Raw genomic sequence first — 13,078 nt, 5'->3', positions numbered from 1 at the left:
TACTTATATCACTCACAGCCTGTAATGGTCTATGATCAAGACAATGATGTAAATGACACACACTACCATTCAAAAGTTTGGAATCGGTATGATTTTGAAATGCTTTTGAAAGATTTATGCTCACCAAAAATACAATACAGTAATATTAGGCTAATATATTCTTACCAAAAAAAAAGTTTTCAAATTAAATATATTTTAAAATGTAATTTATTCCTGTGATAGAAAAGCTGAATTTTCATCAGCCATCACAGTTTTCTGTGTCACCTTCAGAAATCATTCTTATATTCTGATTAGTGCTCAATAAACATTTATTATTATCAATGTTGAAAACAGTTGTGCTGCGTAATATTTTTTTTGTGGAAGCCATGTTAATTTTTTCAGGATTTCTTTGATGAACAGAAAGTTCATCCTATTTATTTGAAATAGGATTTTGTTTTGTTTTTTAGAACAATGTAAAAGTCAGAATCAGAATCATATAGAGCTTTATTGCCAAGTGTGCTTGCACACACAAGGAATTTTTCTTGGTACTGAAGCTTCCAGTGCACATTTACAAATGCAAATACAACAAGAAACAGTGATAAAATATTATATAAATATAAAAATATGAAACAAGTACAAGGTCACAGTTGGGTTTAGTCAGAATAAACATTTACAGATTATGAACATATTTACAGTATTTTGAATAGTATGAATAAATATAAATATCACCTGAGTTTAGAAGATATTGCACTAAACAATGGGAGTATTGCACTACAGGCATATGTCTTGGCAGCCCGGTCTCACCCCAAAACGTCACATACTGACGCGTCTTGACCAAACGGCAATATACGACGAAAAGGGTACCCCTAAAACGTCCATATGAGACGAAGACATAAGCGCACCAGCAGCGCCTCTTAGCGGTACCCTAACGCATACCTAAACCTACCCATAACCCGAATAGTCACATACGGACGTTTTAGGGGTACCCTTTTCGTCGTATATTGCCGTTTGGTCAAGACGCGTCAGTATGTGACGTTTGGGGGTGAGACTGTGTTGGTCTTGGGAGGTATGTTAACTGTTCAGAAGGGAAATTACCTGTGGGAAGAAACTGTTCCTGTGCCTAGATGTTCTTGTGGCCAGTGATCCGTCTTGACGGTAACAGTTCAAACAGGTGGTGTCCAGGGTCTGTGATGATTTTACCTGCTCTCTTCCTCACTTTGGAAGAGTACAGGTCCTGGAGGGTTGGCAGGGGACCACCAATAATCCTCTCTGCAGTCTGGACTGTCTGTTGTAGTCTCATGATGTCTGATTTGGTAGCTGAACCAAACCAGACAGTGATGGAAGTGCATAAAACAGGCTCAGTGACGGCTGAGTAGAACTGAATCAGCAGCTCCTGTGGCAGGTTGAACTTCCTCAGCTGGCGAAGGAAGTACAGTCTCTGCTCCATTTTCACAATGGAGTCAATGTGATTGTCCCATTTCAGGTCCTCAGAGATGGTAGTGCCCAGGAACCTGAATGACTCCACTGCTTCCACAGTGCTGTTCATGATGGTGAGTGGGGGAGTGCTGGGCTGTTCCTCCAGAAGTCCACTATCATCTCCACTGTTTTGAGTGTGTTCAGCTCAAGGTTGTTATAACTGCACCAGACAGCCAGCTGTTCAACCTCCAGTCTGTAAGCAGACTCATCACCGTTTTGGATGAGACCGATGACAGTGGTGTCATCAACAAATTTCAGGAGCTTGACAGAGGGGTCTTTAGAAGTGCAGTCATTAGTGTACAGGGAGAAGAGCAGTGGGGAGAGAACGCACCCTTGGGAGGTGCCAGTGATGATTGTGGGAGTCCTGGATGTGAGTTTCCCCAGTCTCACTAGCTGCTGCTGTTGTTGATTCTCCACAGATCGGGGGGATAGTGACTTGTAGTTGGTGATGTTCCTCAGGCCTCTCCAGACTGATGCCGGGTCGTTGGATTTTCAGCTTTTCAGAGTAGCTTCTTTTAGCAACTCTGATCTCCTTTGTCAGTCTGTTTCTGGACTGGTTATACAAGATTTTATCCCCACTTCTGTAAGCATCCTCTTTGGCATGATGAAGCTGTTTGAGTTTCCCAGTAAACCATGGTTTATCATTAGTGAATGATAAGAATGTCCTGGTAGGAATGCATGTATGCATGCAAAAACAGTCCAATCAGTGCAATCGAAGCAGGCCTGTAGATCCTGCTCTGCTTCATTAGTCCATCTTTTTACAGTCCTTATTACAGGTTTAGCTGATTTAAGTTTCTGCCTGTAGGTCGGTATAAGATAAACCAAACAGTGATCAGTGAGCCCCAAAGCTGCCCGTGGGAAGGAGTGATACGCATTCTTTATTGTGGTGTTACAGTGGCTTTCATTAATTAAATGTATCAGTGCTGAATAAAAATGTTCATTTAAAAAAATATATATCGTACTGATCCCAAACATTTGAATTTTTGCAAATGTATTATATATTGTTTCCTTAAATAGCCAAATCAAATACATACTTTTGAAATACCAATAATGTTCCCTAAATATCTACAGGGTCAAAATATCACTTTGTGTCACTACACTGTTGGAAGAAAAGTGTCAAAAACTAACTTCTAACTCAATACCTCTGAGAAGATAAACTCTGTGAGCCAGAGGGACGTGCATTAGATTAAGAGCAATATGGAGCACTATTGAAGATATGTCCCAACCTGCCCTAAGCCCCCCACAGCCTTAACTCAGCTAGCGTGTAAGAACAGGTCTCAAGGCCTGCCTGAGGTGAGAAATAGATCTCCAGGGACTTCTCCCTCATCTCTTGCCATACAGCGTATCTGTTATTACTATGCGTCCTGGCAGGCAACTCACACTATCTTAACAGTTGATTCACACTATCCTGTCCACCCCTCCCCTTATGCAAACACATGCAAACTACCAGCAGACTACATCTGCAGTAAATCATAACTGTCCCTGAAGTGTAAATCTATTGCCTCGGTGATTTTGGACTGTTTTGGACCCTTCCTGGCTGATGAACATGGAGTGTTGTCTGCAGAAATGAACCCAGATATGAAAACTTTAGTGCAAGTTCTGCCGGGAAGACTCAATTGTTACGTCACTTATTACCTTCTCATCTATCCAATCGTGTTCTAATACTTGTAGTATAAAAGATCGGTACTTACACATGTCTGAGTTCGCAGATGCTGACGCCTACATTCACCTCCATCCTCCCCACCACCACCAGGATGGTCCCTTCCCATACCTCCCAGGGGGTCAGCTGTGCCCCCTCCTTCATCTTCAGGCAGAAAATGCAGATTCCATACCCTCGGATTGCGAGCTACGGACAGGGCCTATGCCAAATAACTTTATATCATAATACTTGCTTGCTGGGCTGTTAATAAATACATACTTGTTACGTTATTTTGCCTCCCGAGTCTTTCTGGTAGAAATAATTATTATGACTCTGATGGAAGACATACACAAGTATAAGGGATAATGACTTGAATGTGAAGTTAGCACCTCTAGGATTTGCTTGTGTTGTGTGAGGTAAATATCGACTCAAAAGACTGAATGGTTTGCCCTGCACCTGGACACCTGTGTGAGTGTCATTTTGCCTGAGATAAGACGGAACAGATCAATAAATATTCCAGCAGACAATGTGGTCTCATCCAGATATCTGTATAACCTCCCATTTTACCATCACACACACTGAGCACACAATCTACTGTAAATCAACATAAATATGGAAATTGTACTGCAAAAACCTCTATTCTCAATCAGTATCCTGCCTTTTTAAAAATAACCAAAGGCCAATAAGGGCTTATACAACGTGCTTTCCTACAAATCATATGCTAAAAGTTATAAAAAAATTAAATAAATAAAAAATCAGTTTCTTTGTTGACTTTTAAAAAGGCCTTAAAGCAGTTGAAAAATAAAAAGCCCATAACATAATTCCCCACAAATCAAGATTTTAATTTAGATATCAAATAATTACAATTGTAAATCATGATGAAACAATAAATTAAGAAACTAAATACAAAACGTTATATATATATTGTAACGACTGAGACAAATCAGACACAATTATTTGGTATATGTACCAAAAAAATCTTCAAACTTCACTCTGGGATCTGTGGTCCCATCCGCCCAAACAGGGCAAGACGGTCCTAGTTGCCATGACAGGTCCTAGTTTTCTCTGGCTTATAATTGTAGCTGATTTGTGCGGTGTCTGGTATGTTCTGTGTTTTGTCATGTTTTCTTATGTAGTAAATGATGTTAATGCCAATGTTTTGTGCAATAATGTACAGCACCTTGGTCAACAATCGTTGTTTTTAGTGGTGCTATATAAATAAAGTTGAGTTGAGTTGAGTTGAGTGTACTATTATGTATATACTATGGTATGTATTTTATTATACAACCAACCAACGGTCAATGTAACCTCACCTGTATCATGTCTCCTATCTAATTAATCCTCATTTAATGACTCACACTTTGATGTACATCACCTTCTCTTAGAATGCAGTGTGGGTTTGTTATATCTGTCTGAGCATTAATGAATAGAAAAGAGGTAAGGCAGATATCTAACCACACTGATCGCTGATCGATTGCTCCTGTCTGCCTCGCTGCCTGCTGTGAGTGTGTTTGTTAGCTTCGGTGCTGTAAGCTCCGTCTTAGCCTTGTATTTCTTTGTTTTGAACCATCATTTACTACCATTTCTAGTTGTTTATACTACTACATTTTACCCAACATCTCAGATTAAACTGACATCGCTAGCTTCTGTTATTAGTAGCAGCTACTACTAGCACAAAACGCTAGTAATTCGCTAGCCTGTTAACGCGCCACCCGTGCGCTCAGCTATTTTTATTTATTTATTTTTCTCTCGCGCGTCCGCGCCTTTGAGTTCATAAAAGCTCAGGTGAGTAAGAATCAGTCAACAAACACGGTGAGTAATGTCTTGTCCTGTTATTGTCACCTGCACTTCATGTCACATGTTTAGCATAGCCTTCTCTGTCGACAATATAGGATTTATATGTGATAAATGTAAGGAGACAGTTAGGTTGACAGAGAAGATTTCAGAATTAGAAACACGCATCCAAACTTTAATTGAGGATAGTAAGAGTGCTAGAGCTTCAGATGTTTTGGATGCGCATAGTATAGTGAACACTTTACATGAGTCGGTTCTGGCTGAAGTAGAGCCTGCGCAGCCGGGCAAATGGGTGACAGTGAGGGATCGCTCTAGTCGCGGATCTAAAAACCACTCTTCCGTTCCGATTACCATAACAAATCGATTTGCCCCGCTCAGTGAAACACCCACTGAGAATGATTGTGCCCTAGTTATTGGCGATTCTATAACACGGAACGTGAAAATAGAGACACCAACCACCATAGTCACATGTTTGCCGGGAGCCAGAGCGCCTGACATCAAAGCAAATTTAAAAGTGCTGGCTAATGCTAATCGTAAATTCTCTAAGATCATTATTCATGTCGGCACTAATGATGTTCGACTCCGCCAGTCGGAGATCACCAAAATTAATATTAAAGAGGTGTGTGAACTTGCAAGTACGATGTCAAGGACTGTAATTTGCTCTGGCCCCCTTCCTGTTCGCAGGAGTGATGAGATAGTTAGTAGATTGTGTTCGCTTAACGGTTGGCTGTCTCGGTGGTGTCCGCAACATAATATAGAATTCATAGACAATTGGAAAAGTTTTTGGGGCAAACCTGACCTGTTGAAAAGAGATGGTATTCATCCCTCCTGGGATGGTGCTGCTCTTCTCTCTAGTAATATGGCTCATAGTCTTAGAGCTCAAACATGACAATCTGGGGCTCAGGTCAGGAAGCAGACAGACTGGCTAAACCGACCGTCTGCTAGCGGCCTCGCGTCACCAAGGTCAGATAAATCCCATCACATAGAGCCTCTTTCACCTAGCTATCATCATATAGAGATTGTGTCTGTTCCCCGAATTTGGAAATCCAAAAAACGTTTTAACCCATCTAAGGTTAAAAATTTAATTGATGTTCAACAAATAAAAAACAGCTATAATACAGATGAGCAAATGCTAAAGCTTGGGTTGCTGAATATTCGATCGCTTACTTCAAAAGCACTCATTGTTAATGATATGATTTCAGATAATAACCTAGATGTGCTGTGTTTGACAGAAACCTGGCTAAAACCAAACGATTACATTACTTTAAATGAATCCACCCCGCAAGATTACTGTTATAAACATGAACCTCGTCTGAAACGCAAAGGGGGTGGTGTTGCTGTAATTTATAGTAATAGTTTCAAAACCACTAAGAAATCAAGTTTCAAATATAATTCTTTTGAAGCATTGGTGCTTAATGTAAAAATATATAGTGTAAATGATAAATCACGTTTGAGATTTGTGCTGGCTACTGTATACAGGCCACCAGGGCACCATACAGACTTTATCAAAGAATTTGCGGACTTTCTATCAGAATTAATATTGACTGCAGATAAAGTACTAATTGTTGGTGATTTTAATATACACATCGATAATGAAAAAGATGCATTGGGATTGGCATTTAAAGACATTGTAAATTCAATTGGAGTTAGACAACACGTGTCAGGACCTACTCATTGTCGTAATCATACTCTAGATCTAATATTATCACATGGAATAGATGTTGATGCCGTTGAAATTCTGCAGCAGAGCGATGACATCTCAGATCATTATCTAGTCTCGTGTAATTTGCACTTAGCCAAGGCTGCAAAGCCGACTCCGTGTTACAAATATGTTAGATCTATCACTTCTGCTACTAAAGATTGCTTTATTAATAATCTTCCTGATCAGTTTCATCATCTCAGCATCCCAGATAGCTTAGAAGAACTCGATATTGCAACAGAAACTTTTAACTCTCTCTTTTCCAGCACTTTAAACACAGTTGCTCCTTTGCGCTTAAAGAAGATTAAAGAAAATAGTCCAACGCCGTGGTACAACGAGCACACTCAGGCCCTTAAGAGAGCAGCCAGAAAAATGGAGCGCAACTGGAAGAAAACAAAACTAGAGGTATTTCGCATTTCATGGAAGGAGAGCTCAATTACTTACAGAGAGGCTTTAAAAGCTGCTAGATCTGCTTATTTTTCAACCCTATTAGAAGAAAATAAACATAATCCTAGGTATTTATTTGAAACGGTGGCTAAACTAACGAAAAATAAGCACCGAAGTTTCCAAGCAACACAGCAGTAATGATTTTATGAACTTCTTCACTTATAAGATTGATAATATCAGGGACAAAATTATAACTATGCAACCGTCTACTACAGTATCCCATAAGGCAGTGCATTGTAGCCCCCCTGAGGAAAAATTTGATTCATTCGTTGCTATAGGAGAGGGAGAATTTACTAAACTCATTAAATCATCTAAATCGACAACATGTATGTTAGACCCTATACCAACTAAGCTACTGAAAGAGATGCTTCCAGAGGTCCTAGATCCTCTTCTTAATATCATTAATTCATCTTTGTCTCTAGGATACGTACCAAAAAACTTTAAGCTGGCTATGATTAAACCGCTTGTTAAAAAAACGCAACTTGATCCTACAGAATTAGTCAATTATAGGCCGATCTCGAATCTACCTTTTCTGTCAAAGATATTAGAAAAGGCAGTATCCTCACAACTGTGTTCCTTTCTTGAAAGAAATGATATCTGCGAGGATTTCCAGTCAGGATTTAGACCGTACCATAGTACCGAGACAGCTCTCGTTAGAGTCACAAATGATTTGCTCTTATCATCCGATCGTGGTTGTATCTCGCTATTAGTGTTACTCGATCTTAGTGCTGCATTTGACACCATTGACCACAACGTTCTTTTAAATAGATTAGAACATTATGTTGGCATTACGGGAAATGCACTAGCATGGTTTAAATCATACTTATCTGACCGTTATCAGTTTGTAGCAGTAAATGATGAGATGTCTCATCGATCACAAGTTCAGTATGGCGTACCACAAGGCTCAGTACTAGGACCGCTGCTGTTCACTCTGTACATGCTACCATTAGGAGATATCATTAGGAAACATGGAATTAGCTTTCACTGTTATGCTGACGATACTCAGCTGTATATTTCTTCAAAACCTAACGAAACTTATCAATTCATAAAATTAACGGAATGCATAGCAGATATAAAAAATTGGATGACTCGTAATTTCCTACTTCTAAATTCTGAAAAAACAGAGTTTCTAATTATTGGACAAAAAACTTCCTCACGTAATAACCTAGAATACTGTCTAACACTTGATGGCTGCTCTGTTAAGTCTTCGTCGTCGGTTAGGAACCTGGGTGTGCTCTTTGATACCAATCTTTCATTTGAAAGTCACGTGTCTAGTATATGTAAAACTGCATTTTTCCATCTTAAAAATATATCTAAATTACGCCATATGCTCTCATTGACAAATGCGGAACAATTAGTTCATGCGTTCATGACCTCAAGGCTAGATTATTGTAATGCTCTACTGGGTGGTTGCCCTGCACGTTTAATAAACAAACTACAGCTGGTTCAAAACGCAGCAGCTCGAGTTCTTACCAGAACCAGGAAGTATGACCATATTAGCCCGGTTCTGTCAAAACTGCATTGGCTCCCTATTAAACATCGCATAAATTTTAAAATATTGCTGATTACTTACAAAGCACTAAATGGTTTAGCTCCGCAGTACTTGAGCGAGCTCTTAACGCATTATAGTCCTTCACGTCTATTGCGATCTCAAAATTCCGGCCAGTTGATAATACCTAGAATATCAAAATCGACTGCTGGCGGTAGATCCTTCTCCTATTTAGCACCAAAACTCTGGAACAGTCTTCCTACCATTGTCCGGGAAGCAGACACACTCTGTCAGTTCAAAGCCAGATTAAAGACACATCTCTTTGACCTAGCATTCTCATAATACATTATAGACTTCTATAATTTAATGTTAGGCTGCATAGATTAGGTCAGCCGGAACCGGGAACACTTCCCATAAATCCTGATGTACTCGTTACATCATGAGAAGAATGGCATCTACGCTAATTTTAGTGTCTGTGTTTATCCCGAGGTTTTCCTGCAGCCTGCCGGATCCGGGCCATATCCAGATCTGACGAAGGACCTTCGCCTGGACCCGATGACAACTCAGTGCTGAAGTGCCAACTAGTCTCTCCCTATGGAGGATCCCTCTACCACTCTACAGATAAGGCGTTGTCGGGAAATTCGTTTCGCGTTCCTACCCCAAAGCAACAAAATAAAATAAAATTCTTTATCAAAATTTATAAGGAAAGACAAGTACTTTGTTTAGGCTTGGCTTGTAGGGAATTCCAAACCTGCGTATATTCAAACGCACATAACTATAGAACCCGTTCTAAATGCGCATGTGAACGCCATCAGCGTTTCTCACAGGTTCGCGTTTAAAGTCTGTGTAGAGGGAATGGTGTCGTCTTAGCGGCCCCTAATTTAATAACAAATGATCGTTGCGACGGAAGCAAATCAATCAAAACTAACTTTAGATGGAAAATAACTTAACTCTGCTATAAAGCCAAAACAATCTCTGTTACCTTAAATTATACGCTTATCTCTGTGAAGCTGCTTTGAAACAATCTACGTTGTTAAAAGCGCTATATAAATGAAGATGACTTGACTTGACTTGACTTGAGATAGCGTCATAAATCCTCCCCACAGAAGAAACTCGCGCTCAGAAAATTCACCTTTCTTATTGGTTGAGCCAGCCCTGCAAGGTGTGACCTTTGTCAAGCTTTAAAAGGCCTCTTCACTAGCCCTTCCCTCTCTTAGTTCTTGTCTCTGGCCTCAACTGCTGCTTCTTCACGTTGATAGTGCCTTCATGCTCCCAAAGGGAGTCAGACTGCCTTTTCTTCAATCCAGAAAACTGCAACCTTACCATCACTGAACGGGCAATGATCAACTCTTGGCATTCTCGGCACTTAAGGATGCCGTGCTGTCCAGCGTGGCCTCAGCAGGGCCGGGCTGCAGGCTTCGACTCACAACAGCCATGTGTTCCCTCAGGAGAAAAAGGACTCTCTCAACCACAACAGCGTCGAAACCACCATGCAAGTTCATCATATCTTCTCCATCCAGCAGAGAAGAAACCGATTGCAACTTGTACAGTGACATTTGACACTCACGGACCCATCAACAAACTCAATTTTCAACCACTTCAAGAATTGTCCACTGCACAGACCATGCAAGTATCAATTTAAAGTATCAATTTTTTTTACAGTTAAATAGACCTTTTCCATAGTTCCATTTCCTGTTAACGGTTCCATATCACTCACCATTTTACCTATGTATGATTGTATGTATGTTTGTTTAGTTTTAGTTATGTTTGTGAGTTAGTTAATAAAACTTGTGCACAATATGTATTTGGTTTCTGATTCTCTGCTTGCAACAAACTCTAAGTGCTGTACATGCTAAGAAATAATTATTTTTCGGTGGCGTCACGTACCCACACACAGGAAACAGGGGATCCAATCGCAGTATGTTTATTAGGGAAAATGCGTACTCACAACTAGTCCAGGCAAGGGTCAAAATCCAAATGAGGCAATCCAAAAACACAAAACAATAAACAGGCAAAAACAGAGCAAAGAAGTGGTGTAACAATAACAAGGACTCCGTAACACATACTAAAACAGACAGGGTTATATACACAGGGAAAACAAGCTAAACAAGATAACAAGGGGGTGTGGTTAAACTGAAACACCTGGGAAGACTAATCAACATAACGGGGAACAGTTGAACATGGGACAAGACACATGGCAGGATCACATGACAAGCAGGGAATTACATGACAGACAAGAACAAGGAACAAGACACAAAACCCACACCGTGACAGGTGGCCATGAAAGATACACTTTTCTTAGAATAAATAAATAATCAAAATAGTTCATTGGAACTGATTAATTGATTGTAATATTAATTTAGCTACCTCAAGTTAATCAGAGGGACTGAAGGGGACCAGTGGAGGTGGGGACAAAGAACTGTCTGTCTTAGGTAGAGGAGGCAGGAGAGGGAGGCTGGTGGGACAATCAGCGACAAAGGACAGCTGAAGCTAGGCAGGACCAACAGAGACGCAGGAGACTTGGAACTGGGCGGGACTAGCGGAGACGCAGTAGACTTGGAGCTGGGCAGGAACCTCCAACCCATCCCCTCGTACTCCATGAGTACACCCACTGGAACGGATGATGTTGCCGGCTCACACACCTGGTCAGACATTCCGTTGGGCTCAGGCTCCAGGACGATGATTGGCTCTGGTGTCGGCTCTGGATCTGGTGACATATTCTTCTGCAGCGCAGACCAGCACCCACTCCACATAGGCGGTGAAATTCTCCCGAGGATCGTCAATGGGCAGGCGTGCCTTGGACCACTCGCTGAGCCTGGTGTAGAAAAATACGCAGACCGAGCAGATCTAAAAAGTCCTTTGTGTGTTCCTTGAAGAACACTCTTCTTGCTCCAGCAAAAGGAGATGCACAGCAGATAAATCCATGTTCTTTCCTGATTTTCGGCAGTAAAAAAAAAAAAATCTAATCTAGGTTCGGTTTTCTGTTAGGCTGTGGCTGTAATGAGCACACAATGACAAAGTAACATGTAGGAGATAAACCAGAAGACAGAATAGCACAACCACATTCAAACTAAGATGAGACCGAACACTGAACAAAGGGAACTAAGGGCTTAAATACACAATGAGGCTAATCAACAGAACTAAAGACAGGTGCGTAACGTAATCAGTAACCATAGAAACAAACAAGGATCGGGAGCACAGGCAAACAGAACAGAACCAAACCAAAACTCAATGAAACTAATATACTCGTGACAGGAAGTAGGAAATACTCAGCACACTTTTAGTCAAGTCAAGTCAAGTCACCTTCATTTATATAGCGCTTTTAACAATATGAATTGCTTCAAAGCAGCTTTACAGTGATAATAGGAAATTACATTAACAGAGATTGTTTTGGCTTTACAGCAGCTCTAGGATAAAGTTATTGTCCAGCTAAAGTTTTGATTAATTGATTCACTTCCGTTGCGAAGATCATTAGTTATTAACTTAGGGGCCGCTAACATGACACCGTTCTAACAGAAAACCTTCAATAAGTTCCGGCCGCCCATTCGCACAAAACAGTGCCTGGTGGCTCGAGAACGCACTCCTGGAAATAGGTTCCAAGGTGCAAATGATTATCAGTTATCTCTGCGCAAACCTACGCAACCTCTGTGCAAACCTCTGCGCAAACACCGACGTTGCGCACATGCGCATTACGTGTTCAGTCCATAGGTATGCGCGTTTTAATATATATGTGCGCAGGCGTGTAGTCATTTTTTACAAATCAACCCTCAACAAACTACTTGTCTGGCCTTAAAAATGTATAATACATAATTATTGATCACGTCCGCGTAGCCACGTGGTGACTCTGTACAGATAAAACAACAACGTTTTATCTGTATAGAGGTAAAGGGAAGGGAAGGAGGCCTTCACAGGGGAGAGACTAGTTGACACTTCAGGACTGCGTTGTTGTCGTGTCCAGGCGCAGTTCCTTCATCAGATCTGGATACAGCCTGGATCCGGTGGACTGCGGTAAACCTTGGGATAAACAGAGAGACTAATATTAATGTAGATGCCATCCTTCTTATGATTCTTATGAAGTACATTAGGATTTATGGGAAGTGTTCCTGGTTCCGGCTGACCTAAAGTATGCAGCCTAACATTGAATTATAGAAGTCTATAATGTGTTATGTGTATACTAGGCCAAATATATGTGTTTTTAGTCTAGATTTGAACTGACAGAGTGTGTCTGCTTCCCAGACAATTTTAGGAAGACTGTTCCAAAGTTCTGGTGCTAAACAGGAAAAGGATCTACCGCCAGCAGTCGATTTTAATATTTTAGGTATTATCCACTGAATTTTGTGAATTGGTAAGTTTCGTCAGGGTGTGAAGAAATATAGAACTGAGTATCATCAGCATAACAGTGAAAACTAATGCCATGCTTCCTAATGATATCTCCTAAAGGAAGAATGTACAGAGTGAACAGCAGCGATCTTAGTACTGAGCCTTGTGGTACGCCATACTGAACTTTTGATCGATAAGACATCTCTTAATTTACTGCTACAAACTGATAACAATC

The sequence above is a fragment of the Squalius cephalus genome (assembly GCF_949319135.1).
Source record: "Squalius cephalus genome assembly, chromosome: 5".
Taxonomy (NCBI): Eukaryota; Metazoa; Chordata; class Actinopteri; order Cypriniformes; family Leuciscidae; genus Squalius; species Squalius cephalus.
This window is presented reverse-complemented; position numbering follows the sequence as displayed.